Source organism: Saccopteryx bilineata, chromosome 7 (genome assembly GCF_036850765.1).
Source record: "Saccopteryx bilineata isolate mSacBil1 chromosome 7, mSacBil1_pri_phased_curated, whole genome shotgun sequence".
Taxonomy (NCBI): Eukaryota; Metazoa; Chordata; class Mammalia; order Chiroptera; family Emballonuridae; genus Saccopteryx; species Saccopteryx bilineata.
In genome coordinates this window covers 67,720,527-67,741,951 of record NC_089496.1, presented here as the reverse complement: position 1 = coordinate 67,741,951, position 21,425 = coordinate 67,720,527, and the positions used below count along the sequence as shown (strand labels likewise).

General features: G+C 46.5%; 1 protein-coding gene across 14 annotated transcripts in view; it reads right to left on the bottom strand.

Annotated features, from left to right (window-relative positions):
- Positions 1–21,425, bottom strand: part of AKAP13 (A-kinase anchoring protein 13) — a 287,475-nt gene that overhangs the window by 205,741 nt on the left and 60,309 nt on the right. The gene's annotated exons all lie outside the window — the stretch shown is intronic.

Sequence of the window (21,425 nt, the reverse complement as noted above, 5' to 3'; positions counted from 1 at the left end):
ATACATTCCTGAATATTAAGAATAGCATGATCTTAAAAGTTTAACTTGGTGACTCATCTAAGTTAAAATACACAGTCCAGAATCATGGACTTCAGAAAGGCAGGTCCTTTGCCAAACACCCTAAATTTGAGAAGCTGTTCCCATCTTCATAAGAGTCAGAGAAGCAGACCCAAGTAATTTTACTTTAATTTCATCTTAAGAAGTGTCTTATACATCCATAATAATGAATTAAATTAAAGCATATAAATACTAACCAGCAATATGGACAGTACAGAGATGTCACTCATACATGCAAAAAAGAGATAACATCCCATTCTTTGTGTTCTATCACTTCACAAAATGTCACTAACAATTCACTGAAACCCAAACAGAATAAATAGGGGGTAGTCACTGACCAAATGCTTAGAATGAAGAGCAATGTCTTAGTGACAGCACATAAAGAACAAAATCCTCTCAATATTAAACTTCACAGATCTGCCAGTTTGGTCAAAGGTGTATGCCCGAGATTAGGGCTCATCTAAAAGCAATTAACATACTTGTAGCCTCTATCCAGGCTCCTAAACCGAACCATCTCCAACCAGCGGCAGGCGCAGTCCTCAGTGTGTTCTGCTGGACAAAGGCATGAGGGTGTTGACAGCCAAGTGGCTCCCCCACATCAACGGACCACCTTCAGGCCCACCCCAGGCCATTCTGTTTGTGGTCCACCCCACACACTGTAAGAGACTTCCTGGCTCAAGACACTCTTTCCTTCCTGCCTGCCTTCATTTAATAACTGTGTACCCTTACATGCTGAAATCACCCACAGATATCCACACTGAATGCCCAGCTTGAGAAATGTAGCCATAACCAACTCTTGCAGTAGAAAAATAAAGATTTCCAGCCCATCAAATTCAAACAGCAAGCATGGATCAAAAGAGAGATTGGAGAGCTTGCCTGCTTTCTCCGTGCATTAAATATCCACTTAATTTAAAACTAAACTCACTGTGCTCACAGGCCTTTTAATCAGCTTTCCAAGTCCTGTTCAGACTTGCCTGGGACAAAGGCTTGAAAGAACCTATAAATTTATGAACCAATGTGCTTAACCTAACTTTTCTTGTCATCACAAGCATAAGAAATATCAGTGGAAACTAAAATATGAATTAAAACCTTGATAATCCACAAGGTTTGAAGAAATCTATAGACATACTAGTGACTTACCTACCAGTCCTCTGATGTTTCATGATTTGCCAAGAAATTTTAAATGACTATGCTTCAGGGACCACACCACCAACTTAACTGAGTGACTCCCACTGCGTTTGTACAAAAGAGCTGCTGAAACTCAGGCGGTTCTAAGGAAGAGCTGATGCCATCTGAATGGTTTGGAATTATAAACTTGTCTAAACATATTTCAAAGCCAGAACTCATGCAAGTTGCCCTGATATCAGGATTAAAGAGGAATGACAAGTATCTGTCCTCCCACACTGGTCAAAGGGACAGGTCATTGTTATGCTGGCAACGCAGACTGCTGAAAGAATAAATCTGTCAAAAGTCATCAAGGCAATGACCCCAGAAGCAAGAGATTGGTGAATTCGGATTGCCTTTGGGCTTCTTCAATGCTGACACACAAGGGAAAAGAGAGGACTCACATCTATAAAGCTTTATATTCAATATCATTTTTTTTCTTTTTTTTTTTTACAGAGACAGGGAGAGTCAGAGAGAGAGGGATAGACAGGGACAGACAGGAACGGAGAGAGATGAGAAGCATCAATCATCAGTTTTTCGTTGCGCACTGCGACACCTTAGTTGTTCATTGATTGCTTTCTCACATGTGCTTTGACCACAGGCCTTCAGCAGACTGAGTGACTCCTTGCTTGAGCCAGCAACCTTGGGTCCAAGCTAGTGAGCTTTTTTGCTCAAACCAGATGAGCTCACGCTCAAGCTGGCGACCTCGGGGTCTTGAACCTGGGTCCTCGGCATCACAGTCCGATGCTCTATCCACTGTGCCACCGCCTGGTCAAGCTATTCAATATCATATTTAATTCCCAGAAGAAGAGATTTACTAATTTCATTGGTGAGAAAATTTGAGTCTTTCAATGATTAAATTGTTTTACCTTAAAGTCAAGAAGTGGAAGAGCCCAGATTCAAACCCAGTCTGAAAACATTCTTTCCTCCCACAAAAGACAAGAAGACCTCCTGCTAATGACAATGACAATCTACAAGCTGACTTGCCCTCTATAGCCCTCACGCTGCAAACCATATGGACTCTTCCCCTACTTTGCTAATTTATCTATCGTCGTGCATCCACAGTGCACTCCTTGAGACGGAGTACAGGTGCTTCATAGAGCTCAGTCTACAAGTAACACAGCTAAATAAAACATTAAAATAAATGGTCTGCAGCTAGTGATAAGCTGTATGGGAAAAAACAAAACAGGAGAAAATAAGGAAATGAACAGGACACCATTTTAAATGCCTCTCTGCGGTGACATTTACCAACAAAATGAGACTAAGAAATTAATACTGTACAGATAACAGGTGAAACGCATTCCAGACCCACCAACTGAGAACTCATGAGTTCTGATACTAAACTCCCAACAACTTGCGGCATGTTGACTGGATGGTCATTTAATGCCGACAGGAATCCCCGTTGAGGGGCGTGCGGTGTGGGTGCCGGTGGGGATCTTATTCAGTGTGAAAGTTCCATTGTGACAGCACACTGTGGAATAGCCCAGTTTTGAGTTAGCTCAGCAGTGTTACAGCTCAGTTACAATACATCACAGCTGTGAAGCCGCCCTCAGAGACGGCCCCTTTTTAGCTAGACAGCTCAGCTCTGCTCTGCTCTGATCCAGCGAGACACCTTCAGTGTTTCAGCTCCAGTCTGGGAAAACGCAGTGCTTGATGAAAAGAAAAATACAAAACATTACCTCTGGGCCAGTGAAGCTGACTTATGGAGAGAGAAGTCCCGCCCCTCTTCTGACTGCCCCTACTCATGCAAATAAGGGCTCCAATCCTCAGAGTTCGGTCCAGAAAGCACTGTCCTGGCTGGTTAGTGGAGATGCTAATGAAGATATAGCCGTGCAACTCTGACTAAACTGGAAAGTCTCATTCCTATTGGTTGAAGCAGGACTCCAGGGACTCCTCGCCAGGGGCTGGCTGAAGTGGCAGGAAGCAGTGCAGGCCGGCAGCCTGATGCAGGTTCTCCCTGAAGCACTGCTTACACAAAAGGCCCCATTTCAAAAGGACTGCTAGACTTTTTTAAAATTGAGCCCAGTTAACCACCAGAAGACCATTTTGGTAGTCAGCATATTACTTATTTTACATAAGAACTGTGTTCTAAAGTGGAGATTTTCATCCGGTATGCTGCAAGAATTTTTAAAACATGCAATACCTGACTATTTAGTCATGGGCACTGACCTCTTTTCCCTTCGACTGTCAAAAAAATGACAACAGGCAACACAACAGCCATCTGGTGTGAACGCCCTTGAACCATAAGTATACAGGTTATATAGTATTAAGTTGCATCTTATTGGTCACATCACATAATAAGGTTGCGCCTGCTTGGTTAATCTTGGCACCTGACTTTTAAAAAGGTTACTTTGGAGCAAAAAGGGTAGATAATTACTATTCTTTTTTTTTCTTTTGTAAATCAATCAAAAGTATACCAAAATTTTTTTGTGTCAAATTGGCCAAAATATATTTTTTGATGTGTCGCTGAATTCTAACTAGTTTGTGTGCCATGAGATGAAAAAGGTTGAAAATCACTGTTCTAAAGGAAGGAACATATTACAGAAAGGCAGTCTATAGGTCAGAATAAATGCACTTAAAACCAAACTGACACTCCAAGATTAATTTCAAATCTTTGCTTTGTCAATAGACCTTTTTTTTAAATTGATTTTAGCAAGAGAGGAAGGTGGAGAGAGAGAAAGGGAGAGAGAGAGAGAGAGAGAGAGAGAGAGAGGAACATCTAGCTGTTCCTTTATGTGCCCTGACTGTGGATTGAACCGGCAACCTCATAGCTTCTGGATAATGCTCTAACCAACTGAGCTATCCAACCAGGGCTGTCAATATAGACTTATTATCAAGCTTCCCCAAAGGGAAAATTAGAGAAATGTACTATATCGACCTAATATACTATATCGACCTAATGATTTCATCAAGGAATAATAAGAGAAAAAACTCTACCAGTAAGGAAGACCACACAGTAACTAATGAACGACAGAGCAAGTACACAAGTTCACAGGCGCTTCTCACACACAACAAGCACAACACGTGACAGACACTGTGGGACGGCAGCCGCTGCACACCATCTAAAATACTACAAAGAAGAGAAATATCAAAACTCCAAGACTTAAATGATGTGGTTCTAAGTATGTTCACCGACTCTGACAGTAGTGATCAACTAGAGTTCTGATGAGTCATAAATTTGAGGGGTGTGACACAATAACAAGCACAGTAACTAAGTAGTTTTATTCTTGCCACATTGTTTTCAAAATGCTGAAAGAAAATAAACTTAACAGTTTATTGCTGTAAAAAATAACAAATTCACAGCTTTGGCCAGGTAGCTCAGCTGGTTAGAGCACTGCCCGGATAAACCAAGGCTGCCAGTTTGATCAAAAATCAATGTTTCTCTTCCTCTCTCTCCCTCTCTATCCCCCCACCCCTCTCTCTCAAATCAATAAAATAAATAAATTTGCTTTATACCGAAACAAGACTCATCCAATTTTAGTGCAACTGTCTCAGTTACAGAAATCTATGTTCCTACAATGCCCGCATGTAAGAATTCTCAGGTGCAGATTAGAGAAGCAAAGGCTCGCTACAATCTCTTCCTGCAGTTTAATATCAACTATCATTGGCCTTTCTTCATAGCGTGCAATGTGCCCGAATGGACCAGCACTGCTGTGCAGCGCCTTTACAAAGGTTAACGGTAGTAAAAGTTCTGGAGTTTTCTGAAATTCATGCTACCTGCAAAAGACTATGTAGAAATGCAATCACTATACAGGATCACATAAAAAGTCAGAGAGGAAATGATGTGGTGGTTTGATTGTTTTGGGAGAAGTCAAGGACAGAAAGAACTTCCACCCATCAAAGCGTCTGAACAAATGGATGCAAAACCTTAGAAACTACAAAATTAAATCACACACCTAAATAAAATTTGGTATATATAACAGAGGGTAGCAAACATTATTTTTAAAGAGCCAAAAGGTAATTGCGTATATTTCAGGCTTTGTAAGTATGGTCTGTTGCAATATGTAAATGACTGGGTGTGGCCGTGTTCCAATAAAACTTTATATACAAAAAGGGGCAGCAGGCTAGATTCAGCCACTATGCCATAGAACGCCAATTTTCAGTCAGAAACTAACAAGCTACCTCTTTTTTTTTTCCCCCTGAAGTGAGAAAGGGGGAGGCAAAGAGACAGACTCCTGCATGCACCTGACTGGAGTGCACCTGGCATGCCCACCAGGGGGCGATGCTCTGCCCATCTGGGCTGTTGCTCTGTTGTAACCCGAGCCATTCTAGCGCCTGAGATGGAGGCCATGGAGCCGTCCTCAGCACCAGGGCCAACTTTGCTCCAATGAGTGTTGGCTGCAGGAGAGGAAGAGGGAGAGAAAGGAGAGGGGAAGGGTGGAGACGCAGATGGGAGCCTGTTCCGTGTGTCCTGACTGGGAATTGAACCCAGGACTTCCACACAGTGGGTTGACACTCCACCACTGAGCCAACCGGTCATGGAATAAGCTACCTTTTAATAAGTCAAAGCAGTCATGTGTCTTCATTCAACAACTTTATACATCTCAAAAATAATATTTCTGCTAAAAAAAAATGTTTCTCAATACAGAGAAGGTGTAAGATGCTACACAATATTCTCTAGACAAGAAATCTGCATACGCCTGACCTGTGGTGGCGCAGTGGATAAAGTGTCGACCTGGAAATGCTGAGGTCGCCGGTTCAAAACCCTGGGCTTGCCTGGTCAAGGCACATATGGGAGTTGATGCTTCCAGCTCCTCCCCCCTGTCTCTCTCTCTCTCTCTCTCTCTCTCTCTCTCCCCTCTCTAAAATGAATAAATAAAATTAAAAATAAATAATAAAAAATAAATTAAAAAAAAGAAATCTGCATAATTAAATGGGCAGGCATCCCAATTTATTTACTAATTAACTTTGAGCAAGTCACTTGACTTGCCTGATTCTGTGTAGACAGAGCATAGTCAAGTCCTGCCTATACTATGAAGCTGGCAGAGGAACTCAGACATGACCCAAGTGAAACGCCTGAGCACACTGCCAGGCACAGAGAGGAAGCCACAGCCCCCTCCTCCCCTCAGAGCTCCTGGGTCTCAAAGGGGACAACCACGTAAAATACACTGAAAACCATAAACGGTTCAATGAAAAGCCTTCAGTACACCTGGGATGTATTTCTGTCTTAAAACATATTGGTGGGTATATTAGGATTCAAATATATAACAGAACAATCACAAAAAACAATCTGCAGGAACAAATGCCGAAATGTTAAGTATACATATTTCTGGGGATTACAGGAAACTTCCATTCCTAAATTATTGCTTTCTTAATCATAACTATTCAAACAATGAACAGATACTACTCTTTTAATCAGGAAGAAAACATTATACACGGCACATCTGTTTTAAGTCCTCTGCCATGCAATGGATCACAACTAAACTGAAAATTAGTAAAAAAGACACTTTTTCCTCTCTGTGCAAACTGAAGAAATCTACAATTAATGGTCCCTAAAGCTAATAAAAGAAAAGCAATTAAAACAAAAATGTCTGTCCCATATGTATGAAACATAAACCAAGCTCACTATTCTTTAGCCATACCCAAACATTATTCTAAAGAAACCTTTACGGGAACTCCCCAGTCAATGAAACGTCCCGGGTTGGGGGGAGTCACAGACTCCAACACTGGAGCAGGTAATTAATTATACGGCAATCTGCAATTCTGAATCTCTTAAACCTGTTAGCTTGGTGAGCTCGGCCCAATTCCTAAGAACCACTGTCCAGTGGACATGCCTTTTGTCACTCAGTGGACATGGTTTTTGCTATTCCCAACAGCAAAGTTTTTAAATCCCCCCAAAAAGATGTGCAAATCACCCCCCACAACCACCATCTCCATATGAGGAGCACAGCTGTTTGGGACCCAGCCAAGTATACAGAGAAAATTTTTACCTACAGGGCACCTGCACAGCAGAATGTGCTTCCAACGGCTTTCCAGGGCCAGGGACCCTGCTAAGGAAGGCTGGGCTGTGGTAAATCCTTCAAAATCCACAAACACTTGGGGTGAGGGTTAACGTGAACATGACAATGCATACTCTGAATTCTTGTAAAACAGTCAATGTTCAGCTCTTCCTCAAGGAAAATAACAGGATCCAAAGACTCTTTCCTTCATTCCTGAGACGTCTGGGCTGGTGGCTATAAACATGTTCATGCAGTGGTTGGAGGTGGGCGCAGGGAACTCTGAGCAATGGGGAAAGGAGCAGGGTTCAGAGAGAATGGCCTTTTCCTGGTGAGGATGTCAGGGTCTACAAAAATGTAAAATACTGCATGTGCCAAGTTATTTCCTAAGGAAGGGGCTGAGGAAATCTTATAGGGGCCTCATAAATGTCTAACTCCTTCTGTTTAAAACTGCATTAATTAGGCCCTGGCTGGTTGGCTCAGTGGTAGAGCGTTGGCCTGGCGTGCAGGAGTCCTGGGTTCAATTCCTGGCCAGGGCACACAGGAGAAGCACCCATCTGCTTCTCCACCACCACCCCCCCTCTCCTTCCTCTCTCTCTCTTCCCCTCCCACAGCCAAGGCTCCATTGGAGCAAAGTTGACCCGGGTGCTGAGGATGGCTCTATGGCCTCTGCCTCAGGCACTAGAATGGCTCTGGTTGCAGCAGAGCAATGCCCCAGATGGGCAGAGCATCGCCCCCTGGTGGGCATGCCGGGTGGATCCTGGTCGGGCGCATGCGGGAGTCTGTCTGACTGCCTCCCCGTTTCCAACTTCAAAAAAATACAAAAAAAAAAAAAAAAAACCTGCATTAATTAATAACCGAGCAGTTAGTTTGAGTGGGGATTCTCAAACCTTAGTACACATGGGCATCATTTGGAGGCCTCGTTAAATAATGGTTCTTTTCTCAACCCCAGCCACCTTCTACCATGCAAGAGTCCAAACCAGAAGACCAGACCTGCTGATATTCTTGCTTTGGAATCACGGCCCACACTTTAGGAAACAACAGTACTGAGACCCATAATGTGTCTGATTCTTTTATGGCACAGTTAGCCTTGCTCTGTTCCAGTGTCACATGAGATCACCAAGAAAACAATAAAGCATGGGTCACAAATCTGGTGAGACAGGGAGGGGAGCCTACAGCAGGTAGGCAGGCCATGAAGAGAATGAAGAGTCCAACACAGGGCAACACTCACAGTAAGACAAAAACACATAGCAGGCCCTGGCCAGATAGCTCAGTAAGAGTGTTGTCCCTTATACACCAAGGTTTCCCAGTGAGGGTAAATACTAGAACCAACTAGTGAATGCATAAATAAGCAGAAATAGATCTCTCATTCAAAAAAAATTTTTTTAAAGACACAGCAATTTCAAAAAAACCAAAACAGCAGAAACAAACACTAACCTACACATTCACTATTTAACTTATTCTTAATCAGTGCTGGATTACCCAATAAACAGAATGATCCTGAATTTAGATCATACATACACACACAAATAATCAAAATAATTATCACAGAATAAAACATCAGAACTCTTCCCATGATAAATATACCTAAAATTTTTTAATTTAATTTAAAAAATCTGAACTCTGGCTTACTTACACTTATCTTAGAGCTTATTCTGAACTGGGAGAGCTCATTCATAACCTTTTCAGTGCGCAGGGCCTCCTTCTCTCTACACATGTGCATAGTATCTGCCTAGCACTCTAGGTAATGTTCTAGCCCAGAGGTTCTCAACCTGTGGGTCGCGACCCCAGTGGGGTCGCCTAAAGCCATCAGAAAATACATAATGCATACCAGGTTTACATTCCGAATCATAACTGTAGCAAAACTACAGTTATGAAGTAGCCACCAAAATTATTTTTTGGTTTGGGGTCACCGCGACATGAGGAAGTGTATTGCGGGGTCACAGCATTAGAAAGGTTGAGAACCACTGGGCTAGCCCCAAGAGTATTATATGTATATAGCCAGTTGCCAAGCTTTAGGGATACATACTACATAGCACCTACCCACTTAATAAGAAACATACAATTACATTATAGTATGATAAATATATATTTACAGAGATTAGGAAAGAGCAATAAACTCTCTAGAACAGTGTTTTCAACCACTGGTCCACCAGAAACTTTGTGCCAGTCTGTGCCACTCCAATGTTGTATGAAGATTATACACCCAATGATCTTAGTCAAATTCAATTATGCTCAGATCGACTGCCACTTATCAGCCTGTATCATTGATGAAAACACTATTGAGGTTGTCTTATATCTTTGGAAGTTGTAGGCTCGTTCTAACAACCTTCTGCACCATACAGAGCATTTACAAATCACACACAACAGACAAAGAGCATTCATATAAACTTAAGTAGTATTCCATGCATCTTACACAGGGAGATCAGAAATCAAGCGTCCTCTTGTACTGCGTTGCCTTGTTACACGCAGGAAGATAAAACTTCATTCCTTGTGTGTTTCCGTTTCTAGCCAGCTAGGTCCCTGGTCTCCAAGTGTGAAAAGGTTGAAAACCACTGCTCTAGCAGGTGGAAGCCCAGAGCCTCCTGGAGGCGGCCAACCGTGAGGCAAGCTTCACCGAGTGGACACGGGAGGAACACCAGGCGGAAGGAACAGCATGTCCAGAGACGACAGCAGCACGTCCAGAGACGACAGAAGCACAAGTTAAGATCTACACAGAAGAATGAGAAGTGCGAGCAGGAGACGGAGGCAGGGGCATCAGGCGAGGCACCCCTGGGAATCCACAGGCCTCCACGCTGCTTGGCCCTTGGAAGCCAAAGCAACGAGACAGGAGCAAATGTACCAACCACTGTGGCACAGATCTACCCTGAAGAAATACAGCCATTCAACGGCTGTGCCATCAACAAATCTCTGTTGTTGCTTTTTTCTTTTTCATTTTTTCTTTTTAAGCTCAGCTCAAATTTTTGTTCATTCACAACTGCAGGTTCAAAGATTCCCAAGAGGCAGCAGTACTGGAAGGTGCCTGTAATCATGCAGCCGAAGCTCAAACCCAGATGGAGCAAGGACGTGCTGTGCTGTAACCATGAGGCTGGGCCGGACCCCACCACGGCTCCCTGGTGAAGCAAGCGAAGGCTGCCTTCCCAGTCCGTTTCCACAGGCCCTGGGGTCCTCAGCCTAAGCCCTACCAAACCCTGTCAGCCTGAGAACTTCACAGACAGAGGGGGTCTCAGAGCAGCCCCGTCACCCTGCTCCCCAAGCAGGGTCCTCTGCCCGTCTACCTGCCCTGCATGCAGACCCGAGTGACAGGGCCTTGTCGCCTTGAGAAAGCTCTCCATGCCCCGCCTGCACCTGTGACACCACCTTCCTGAACGCCCCTTTCATTCTGTGGGCTGCTCCACCCTTGCCAACACGGTGGTAAGCAATCCTTGAGAAAAGTTCTTGTGGCGCACCAACCTCTCTTCTCTAGGAAGTTCTAGGGATGGTACTAAGATCTTCCATGAGGCAAGACACGGAGAGAAAAGCTTTAACTCATCTGAGTGTTTCTAAAGCTTCCAATCTCCAAAGCTTAAAGGTGGAATCCTGCACCCTGGGCTCCTGAGCCCAGACCCTGCACACACAGACAGACACACACACACACACACACACACACACACACACACACACGGGTACCCTGGGACCGCTGGTGACCGGCTACGAGATTGGGCGCACTACGCTTCCCCGGTACACAAACAAGAACATTTCAGTACCATGTTTACTTACACTAACTCTCTATTAGCCCCGTAATAATGAAGACTCTGAAGGAATAGATGACTGCGGAGTCCTCGTCGACCTGGTAACCGCACAACCTTCCAACATCTAAGAATTCCTAACAAGGCTTAATAGAAAAATGTACAGATAAAAATGAGAATGGTGATATAATTCCAAAAAGGAAACAGACTTGGATTTGTGTTGTCATGACGGCATCGCCTGACTGCCAAGCTTTATTCCCATCTGTAAAAAGGGGGGAAATAAGAATAAAAGACATAGGTAACCCATTTACCACAGTGCTCTAGTGCAGTAAGAAAACAGTATCAAAGTTCCTGTTCTTACTGCCTGCTATAAGCACCAGCCTCCTATCACCTCAGCTCCCACACCATCCTAATTGCTGAGCTGACCTCCAATTCTTTTTTTAATTTTTCCATTGATTGAGGAGGGTGGGGGAAGGAGAGAGAAAGAGAAGTATCAATTTGTTGCTCCACTCAGTTGTTCCCTTTAGTTGCGCACTCACTGACTGCTTCTTATATGTTCCCTGACCGAGATCCAGCCTGCAACCTTGGAATGCCAGGTCAACATTTGATCTGCTGAGTCACCCAGCCAGGGCCACTGATCTCTAATTCTAAATAAAGGGTATTGATGAAGGAAATGTAGACCATCCCCCCCACAGAGATGGTGCTCCATTAGATATGCCCTGTAACTCTGGGGAGCTCTCAGAAGCCATACAGGAACCCCCCATTCCCCCTCCTCCGTCTCTGCACAGGGCTACAAGCATCAGCCTTATCCACACTCCTTCCCCCCCACACATACACCTTCCCCCATACACACACACCCCTTCCCCCACAGACACACCTTCCCCGCAGGCACACACCCCTTCCCCCACAGACACACCTTCCCCGCAGGCACACTCCCCTTCCCCCCACACACACCTTCCCCCACACACACACCTTCCCCCACACACACCCCTTCCCCCTCACACACACCCCTTCCCCCACACACACCCCTTCCCCCCACACACCCCTTCCCCCCACACACCCCTTCCCCCCCACACACACACCCCTTCCCCCCCCACACCCCTTCCCCCTCACACACACGTTTCCCCCCCACACACCCCTTCCCCCCACACCACTTCCCCCCACACCCCTTCCCCCTCACACACACCCCTTCCCCCCCTGCACACACACCCCTTCCCCCACACACACCCCTCCTTCCCCCACACACACACACCTTCCCCCTCACACACACCCCTTCCCCCACACACACCCCTTCCCCCATACACACACCCCTTCCCCCTCACACACACACCTTCCCCCTCACACACACCCCTTCCCCCCACACACCCCTTCCCCCCCACACACACCTTCCCCCTACACACACCCCTTCCCCCTCACACACACCCCTTCCCCCCACACACCCCTTCCCCCCGTACACCCCTTCCCCCCCACACCCCTTCCACCCCCACACCCCTTCCCCCCCACACACACCCCTTCCCCCTCACACACACCCCTTCCCCCACACACACACCCCTTCCCCCTCACACACCCCTTCCCCCCACACACACCCCTTCCCCCTCACACACACCCTTTCCCCCTCACACACACCCCTTCCCCCCACACACACCCCTCCCCCCTCACACACACCCCTTCCCCCTCACACACACCCCTTCCCCCCCACACCCCTTCCCCCACACACACACCTTCCCCCCACACACACACCTTCCCCCACACACACCCCTTCCCCCACACACACCCCTTACCCCACACACACACCTTCCCCCTCACACACACCCCTTCCCCCTCACACACCCCTTCCCCCACACACACACCTTTCCCCTACACACACCCCTTCCCCCCACACACACCCCTTCCCCCTCACACACACCCCTTCCCCCCACACACACCTTTCCCCCACACACACCCCTTCCCCCGCACACCCCTCCCCCCCCACACCCCTTCCCCCACACACACCCCTTCCCCCACACACACACACCTTTCCCCCACACACACACCTTCCCCCACACACACCCCTTCCCCCTCACACACACCCCTTCCCCCTCACACACACCCCTTCCCCCTACACACACCCCTTCCCCTTCACACAAACCCCTTTCCCCCACACACACCCCTTCCCCCTCACACACACCCCTTCCCCCTCACACACAACCCTTTCCCCACACACCCCTTCCCCCTCACACACACCCCTTCCCCCTCACACACACCCCTTCCCCCTCACACACACCCCTTCCCCCATACACACACACCTTCCCCCTACACACACCCCTTACCCCACACACACACACCCTCCACACACACACACCTTCCCCCGCACACACACACCCTCCACACACACATCCCTTCCCCCATACACACACCCCTTCCCCCGTGCACACACACACTTCCCCCCACACCCCTTCCCCCTCACACACACCCCTTCCCCCCCTGCACACACACCCCTTCCCCCACACACACACACCTTCCCCCTCACACACACCCCTTCCCCCACACACACCCCTTCCCCCATACACACACACCTTCCCCCTCACACACACCCCTTCCCCCTCACACACACCCCTTCCCCCCGCACACACACCTTCCCCCCGCACACACACCCCTCCTCCCCGCACACACACACCTCCCCCCCCGCACACACACACCTCCCCCCCCGCACACACCCCTCCCCCACCGCACACACCCCTCCCCCACACACACCCCTCCCACACACACACACCCCTCCCACACACACACACACCCCTCCCACACACACACACCCCTCCCCACACACACCCTTCCCCCACACACACCCCTCCCCCACACACACACCCCTCCCACACACACACACACCCCCCACACACACACACACCCCTTCCCCCACAGGCCTTCCCTCCAGGCCCTGCACTGAGCTGCATGCCCCGTACTCAGCTGTCCTCACCCCTTAGTTCCTGACAATGCCCTCCCCAGCCTTGCTGATTTTGACACTAGGATTACTACTATCTAATACACAGAATACACAGTAAGTCACATAATGTCTTGCATTTTTTCTTTTATTTCTGTGCTTGCTTTTCTCCTTAATGTGTTTGTTCTAGACTCCCACACTGCAGGTGTCGTCTCTCGCACTCCACAGCTCTGCTGCACCTGCCGCAGCATCTGGCACAGTGCTGAGCACCCAATAAATGACCAATACTTGATATAAACATCAGTAACAGAAAATAAAGTGGCAGCTTTTCTGCACCATTCAACAGCAAAGGACCCATGGCCATAGGTGTAAGAAGAAAAATTAAGACAACTGAAGTCAGTCTCATCCCAGATTATTCTAGTAGCTCGTAAGAGGTAGTCCGGATCCTGCCAAGTGTTAACAAAGCCAGCCTGATCAATGTTTTTAAAGGGCCAGAGAGGTGTCATAGGGGCCAGCGCGGGGGACTCGAGCAGCTCACTGGACAATCTCAGAGCACAGAGAGCTGCTTCTCTCTACACTTGGGTCTCAAGTGGTGGCCGGTGCCTCTGGAGAATGATCACGTGCATGCTATTTCAATTCTCTTTCCGTGTTTAACGCAGGCTTGTGGTTTCCTGCAGAAATGGTTTATGATGCTTTGCAAAGACTCATGTGGAGAAGAAAACTCCAAGTGGCTGGCTATTCCACAGGTGAGAATTCTGCCACCAGCTGTATCCTGTTATGCAAAGGAAACGGAACTGTACCCAGCCAGGAGGCACAGGCACAGGAGAGCTAGCCCATAATTTCAGTAAGTGCTGACACTCTTATCCCCACGGTAATGAGAATAAGAGACTTTAAATTTAGGAAAATTCACACACAGCTGGGCTTTATGTAAATTAACTTCAGAGGGGGGTTAAAATAGATATCCGGTAAAGAGACTGCCAAGTTCAAGCCTTTATACTTCCCTCATCCTCCACAACTTTTATCGTCCAAAAAGCAAGCAACCCGGCGGATTAACAGAATGAGCTGGAAATCATCTGGCAAGACGACATACTGGATAGGCCAGTAGTCTGCACCCTACTGCGGACATTACTGATCCAGACGGCCTCACCTGGACAAACCCCAGGGCCTGCAGTAGCCGCTCCGTTAGGAATTACTTCAGTTGCACACAGCCCACCTTGGACACATTACATGACAAGAGGGGTTAGAAACACACAGCAGAAATAGTTACTTTGTCTCAGGGATTTTCAGACACTGTCTTCAATGAAATCATCAGAACTGTTTCTCAGCTTCTCCCTCTACAGGAAAGGTATCCCGCCTGACCCGTGGTGGCACAGTGGATAAAGCGTCAACCTGGAAATGCTGAGGTTGCCGGTTCGAAACCCTGGGCTTGCCTGGTCAAGGCACATATGGAAGTTGATGCTTCCTGCTCCTCCCCCTTCTCTCTCTCTCTCCTTTCTAAAATGAATAAATAAAATAAAAAATAAAAAATGAAAAGTTATTAAAAAAATGTTCCAAAAAAAAAAAAAAAAAGGTATCCCTCAGCAATCTCTCCTCCAAGGAACATGGAGGCTGGTGCTACAGGACCTGAACCTGCCTGCCTACCGTCCACCACAGAGGAGGATGTTCTTATGCGTTTTGCAAACAGTAATTTATGTGTCGCGGCTTAATCTGCCTGGTTATCAATAAAGATAATTCACTTCCTTCCAGACATTCCACTTTGCAAAACAAACATAACAAGTGTTTGACATTATTAAGATGATGGACAAGATTAGGTCTCAACTGAATTTAAAATCAACTACTAAATTAAAAAATAATCATGTTCTGCAGTTTCTCCTATCATAATTCATTGAAAGTGGTTTAAAAAGAATGATTAAAGAGAGGCAGCTTTTCTGTATGTATCTTTTTTTTTTTTTAAAGTAAAAGGGGGGCTAGAGAGACAGACTCCCGCATGCACCCAGACCGGGATCCACCTGGCAACTTGTCTGGATACAATGCTCAAACCAGCTGAGCTACTGGCTATAAGGGAGGGGGAGGGGGAAGGGGAAGGGGAGGGGAGAGGGGAGAGGGGAGAGGGGAGAGGGGAGAGGGGAGAGGGGAGAGGGGAGAGGGGAGAGGGGAGAGGGGAGAGGGGAGAGGGGAGAGGGAGAAAAGGGGGAGGAGGAAGGGAGAGAAGCAGATGGTCACTTCTCCTGTGTGCCCTGACCAGGGATCTAACCCAGGACATCCACACGCCAGGCCGATGTTCTACCACTGAGCCAACTGGCCAGGGTCTAAAGAGAGGTAGCTTTTCATCAAATTATTGAAAAGTTACTGTCAAAGTTTGAGTGGCATTACACTTGTTCTGGATTAGAAATAACAGATACAAGAGAAGCTTTAAAGATTATTCCCTGAATTTCAAATTTTCCGATTTCCTTTTAACAGGAAACTCTTAGAGGAGGGCCACAGATGTTAATAACTCACCAAACACTGCATAGACGGAAATTTAATTTCCCTAGTAGAACTAAGTTAAAAAAATAGTCGTCATAAGAAATACAAACCAGTTGCTTCTAGCTGTGAGGAGAAAATAGCACATAGTAGAATTGCATGATGATTATTATTTTAGTAAATGCAGAAACAGACCCTCTTACTCTACACCTGAGACATTAAATAGTTAACATATTTAAGGGAGAGTCAGGCATCTACCACACAATACCTTTTCCTTTAAATTACAGCACTTCGAAATTTAAAATATATATATAGTATAGATCAGTGGTCCCCAACCCTTGGGCCGCAGACCAGTGCCAGTCCGTGGGCCATTTGGTACCGGTCCACAGAGAAAGAATAAATAACTTACATTATTTCCACTTTATTTATATTTAAGTCTGAACAATGTTTTATTTTTTTTAAATGACCAGATTCCCTCTGTTACATCATCTAAGACTCACTCTTGACGCTTGTCTTGGTCACGTGATACATTTATCTGTCCCACCCTAAAGGCCGGTCCATGAAAATATTTTCTGACATTAAACCGGTACGTGGCCCCAAAAAGGTTGGGGACCACTGGTATAGATGGTTCATAAAATCAATGTTATAACAGAATGAGCCAAGTGCTAATAATTGGTCATGATGAGCAGTTCAATTGGCTACTTTTTCTGAGAATCTTTACACTGAAATAATACAATCTTTACAACAACATAATTTATTATTATTATTATCATTATTATCTAGGGAGGAAAGACTAAAGGTTTCCAGGCATACAGTCCTAAGCCAAACTGCTGCTCCACAAGTTCTGCTCCCCGGCGCAAGGGCGGAGAGAAGCGGGTACCCGCATCTGCAAAGAGCCAGGCCATCCAGAAAGCGCTTCGACATGGAAGGGGCCGAGGAGTGACATAAAACCCACAAACAAAGGCCCTGGCCGGTTGGCTCAGTGGTAGAGCGTCAGCCTGGTGTGCAGGAGTCCCGGGTTCAATTCCCGGCCAGGGCACACAGGAGAAGCGCCCATCTGCTTCTCCACCCCTCCCCCTCTCCTTCCTCTCTGTCTCTCTCTTCCCCTCCCACAGCCAAGGCTCCATTGGAGCAAAGTTGACCAGGGCGCTGAGGATGGCTCTATGGCCTCTGCCTCAGGCACTAGAATGGCTCTGGTTGCGGCAGAGCAATGCCCCAGATGGGCAGAGCATCGCCCCCAGATGGGCATGCCGGGTGGATCCTGGTCAGGCGCATGCGGGAGTCTGTCTGCCTCCCCGTTTCCAACTTCAGAAAAATACAAAAAAACCCACAAACAAAAGACCGGTACACAGCATCAAAAGGGAATCGTTCATTTAACGAACACGTGAGCATGCTCTAGATGGAAACTGTGGACAGTACCACAAACTATAAACAGTCCAAATGAACTCTCCAGAGAGCTCTGCGACCTGGCTTTCTGACTCTCCACCTACAGTGAACAGGGTCCCCCAGCGGCTCCCCCCAACCCTGAACTACAACAAACGGTTGGCTGAGTGCTGGAGCAGTCACGGCTAGAAGACGGCCAAGTCTCAGACTGATCTGAAGGAAGCAAGAACAAAGGGTGCTCCAAAAATGTGGGACGCCAAAGCCAAGGTCACACCTTGACCATCCAATGCTCGCTGACGAGAGGGTGGCCCGCTGCGGCTACTGTGGGTCAGTAACGTGGGAGGAGAAGCTGAAGTCCAGCCCCTCGCATTGCTACAGGGCCTTTCTCCTCCGTCTGAAACAGAGTTAAATAGTCACTCGCCTTGAGAACTGAGGTCAAGTAAATCGGTGCAGCACAGTGTGGTCTGGTGGTGACACAGAGCGGCTGCCTTGCAGGTTCTGTCCATCGCTGACAGCGGCCTAGCAGTCAGGCACGCGGGACTTAGGACACCCAATAAGAAACAAAAAAGAGTCAGGCAAAACTGTAAACAAAATCTAGCAAACAAAATCCTTCCTCCTTACCTGCAGCCGCAGCAGAGTCCGTAAGAAATCCCCCTCAAATAATCACCGCTTTGGAAGTTTCAAATTAAAACCTCAGCAATACCAATTCTCCCCTTTAAGATGAAAAAATGTGTTTGTAACGATGAAACCTGGACTCAGAACAGTTGGCTTTGTGGCTGGCTCGCCATCGGCAGGAAGCAGACTGGTAAAAACCACAAGCCAGCCCAGGCTCTGTCCCTACCCATGAGGTAGAAAGCTCACAGGTCAACTTTCTTCACATTTTTAAAAATACATTCTTGATTCTCCTTCTTTCCCTCTGCTCCCCGTCCCAAATGCTGGTACACCCAAACTAAAAATCCCTTTCTAAAATCATCTCTAGAAGCATTTAAATAGAACACAACTGGCCCAGGACCTACAGGAAGAAAACGCTAAGGAAAGACGAGGACTCAAGACAGGCTGCTGGCTCCATCCCACAGGCTCCTCCCTCGGTGCTCCTCCCTGCCCAACCTGACACATGACATTTCCATGGAGAGACCTGGTCATTTTCTATCTCATCTGTTTGTACAGAAATAGGGACACTGTAAATGTTCAGAGCACAGAGTAAAAGGATTAGCAACGAGCTCCAATTATACCAACTGATCTCATCCTCTTGTTACAAGCTGCTTCCTGGCATCTAAAATCCATTTCTGAAACTCAAGGACATTTAAAAAAAAAAGAAAAAAAACATAGCCCCACCCACGCACCCTCCCCCCCCCCCCCCCCAAGCACACACTGGAAATACACCAGGTGGTAAACAGATGCACTCACTGGCTTTGGGAACTCATTTCCTTCAAAAACCATACACTATATCAGGGGTCCCCAAACTGCGGCCCCCTGAGGCCATTTATCCGGCCCCCGCCACACTTCTGGAAGGGGCACCTCTTTCATTGGTGGTCAGTGAGAGGAGCATAGTTCCCATTGAAATACTGGTCAGTTTGTTGATTTAAATTTACTTGTTCTTTATTTTAAATATTGTATTTGTTCCCGTTTTGTTTTTTTACTTTAAAATAAGATATGTGCAGTGTGCACAGGGATTTGTTCATAGTTTTTTTTATAGTCCGGCCCTCCAACGGTCTGAGGGACAGTGAACTGGCCCCCTGTGAAAAAAGTTTGGGGACCCCTGCACTATATGGAACTCATTGACAGATAAGTTGTAGCCTCTTGTTTCCCTCAATAGGTATTCATTCTTCTCATGAGTTCATCCAAAAAGTGAACACCCTAATTCTACACTTCTGACATCTAAGTGTATCAACTACAGACATGACTACAAACGTCATCTTTGCTGGCACACACTGTGTCCCAGGCACCTTGCTAATCCTCACATTAATCCATTTCATGAATGGAGAGACTCGTGGTGAAGGTCACACTGCTTGTAAATAATGGGAGCCAAAATCTGAACAGAGATCCGACTCAAAAACCCATGCTCTCAGCCACTACGCACAATACCGCTGCCTCGTCTTGCAGGCTGAGGCTCCCAACCCCTTTCTGACGCTGTGCGTGGAAGGAGTTGGACCAGGCAATCATGGAAGTTCATCCCATCTCTAATGTATAAGTCCACACAAAGAAATACCAGAAATACCGGGCACCTTGGGTGCAGGGTGATTTCATGAGATAGGGACTAAACACAGTAGGAGGAGAAGAAAGACCAGTTCTCCTCATTCATTTAAGTGGAACACGCTTGGTGGAAGAAGCATTTCACTAACGGAAAGACTGAAGGGAGAAGAGGAAGGCAGAGACAGGGGCTTGTTTAGAGCTTCTCCATAGACTATTCCTCAGCTTCATCTCCCCCAAAACCTACCTTTGTACACTAACTTACAGGTGTGCCCTATTCTGTTTTCCCAGAGTAGTAGATAATGGCCTACAGAAAGAGTAAGCTGTGTAGTTAAGCCACAAGTACAGCAACTCAACAGACCACTACGTTCCTACCCACCTCTACGTTCCTACCCACCTCCAAATGGAAGTGTTTACAAGCTTGAGAGTCAGCTGGGGATGGACTCCCTTCTACACAAACACTGGCCAACATCCGCCAGCTGAAATAGCTGTCCAAAAAAAAAAAAGGAGCTGCTGTTACATAAGCAACAGGAACTTCTGAGAATGTTTTCCCCCTAAAGTGTACAAAAATCTGTAATCATCAAGCTTCAGAACCAATATGCAAGCTTAACAGGAGCGCAACTCAAAACTTCAGTGAAAGGGAATGACACGTTTCATTAATACCATATTAAATTCACAAACTAATAGGACTGGACCAGCCTATCATTTCATGGCCTGTCCTGAAAAGGACACTGGCTTTTTGTACAGGAAATTAGCAGTCTCGAAGTCTTCCATAAAGCTGAACAGAAAATCACAAACAAAGCAGTTACAAAGCAAGATGGACAGAATAAACACAGACACCCTTACCACACCTTCCATTACAGGCCCTGACCACTGTCCCAGGTCAGAGCAAGGAAAGAATCAAGAACATAGATAAGAGAAAAAAGAATACCACAGATTTGGAGAATCCACAAACTCAGTTATGAAGTCTCCAAGGAGACACTCCATAGTTAACATTCAGAGATGGGCTAACAACAGTCTTATCATTGACTAGATGTCCAATCTTGGGCAACCCAGTTGGGACCGCTGAACTTTGGTCTTCTTTCTGTCAAGATCCATGAATAAGAAACTACCAGTTCTCAACTCCCTCCATGAAATTCATTCCTTACAACACAATGGCACAGAGAACGCACAAAATTAGAAATGCCCCAGAATAAATGGTTATGATGAAACCAAAAAGAAATCAAAGGAAAAGATAATTATGTAGAAGGCTTATTAGTATACACAGATTTTTTTTAAAGCTTCAAAAACTCCTGAGAAGTAGATATTATCTCTATTCTACAAAATGGACATTGGGGTTCCAAGACAAGAACACCCGCTCAGAATGTCAGACCGCAGTGTGACTCCAAAGCCCCTTCTCTGTTAACTCGAGACTACCACCTCCCACGGTCGGGAACTGGGCTCCTAACACCCATGCAGGACACATACTGTGCACGCACGTGGACGGGCACAGAAGCAGAGGACAGGCAGGGGAGACGTCTAAATATTTATGGCCAGGGAACTCATTGGTCTGATGAAACCTAACAGACAGATGCACCCCTCATGCCA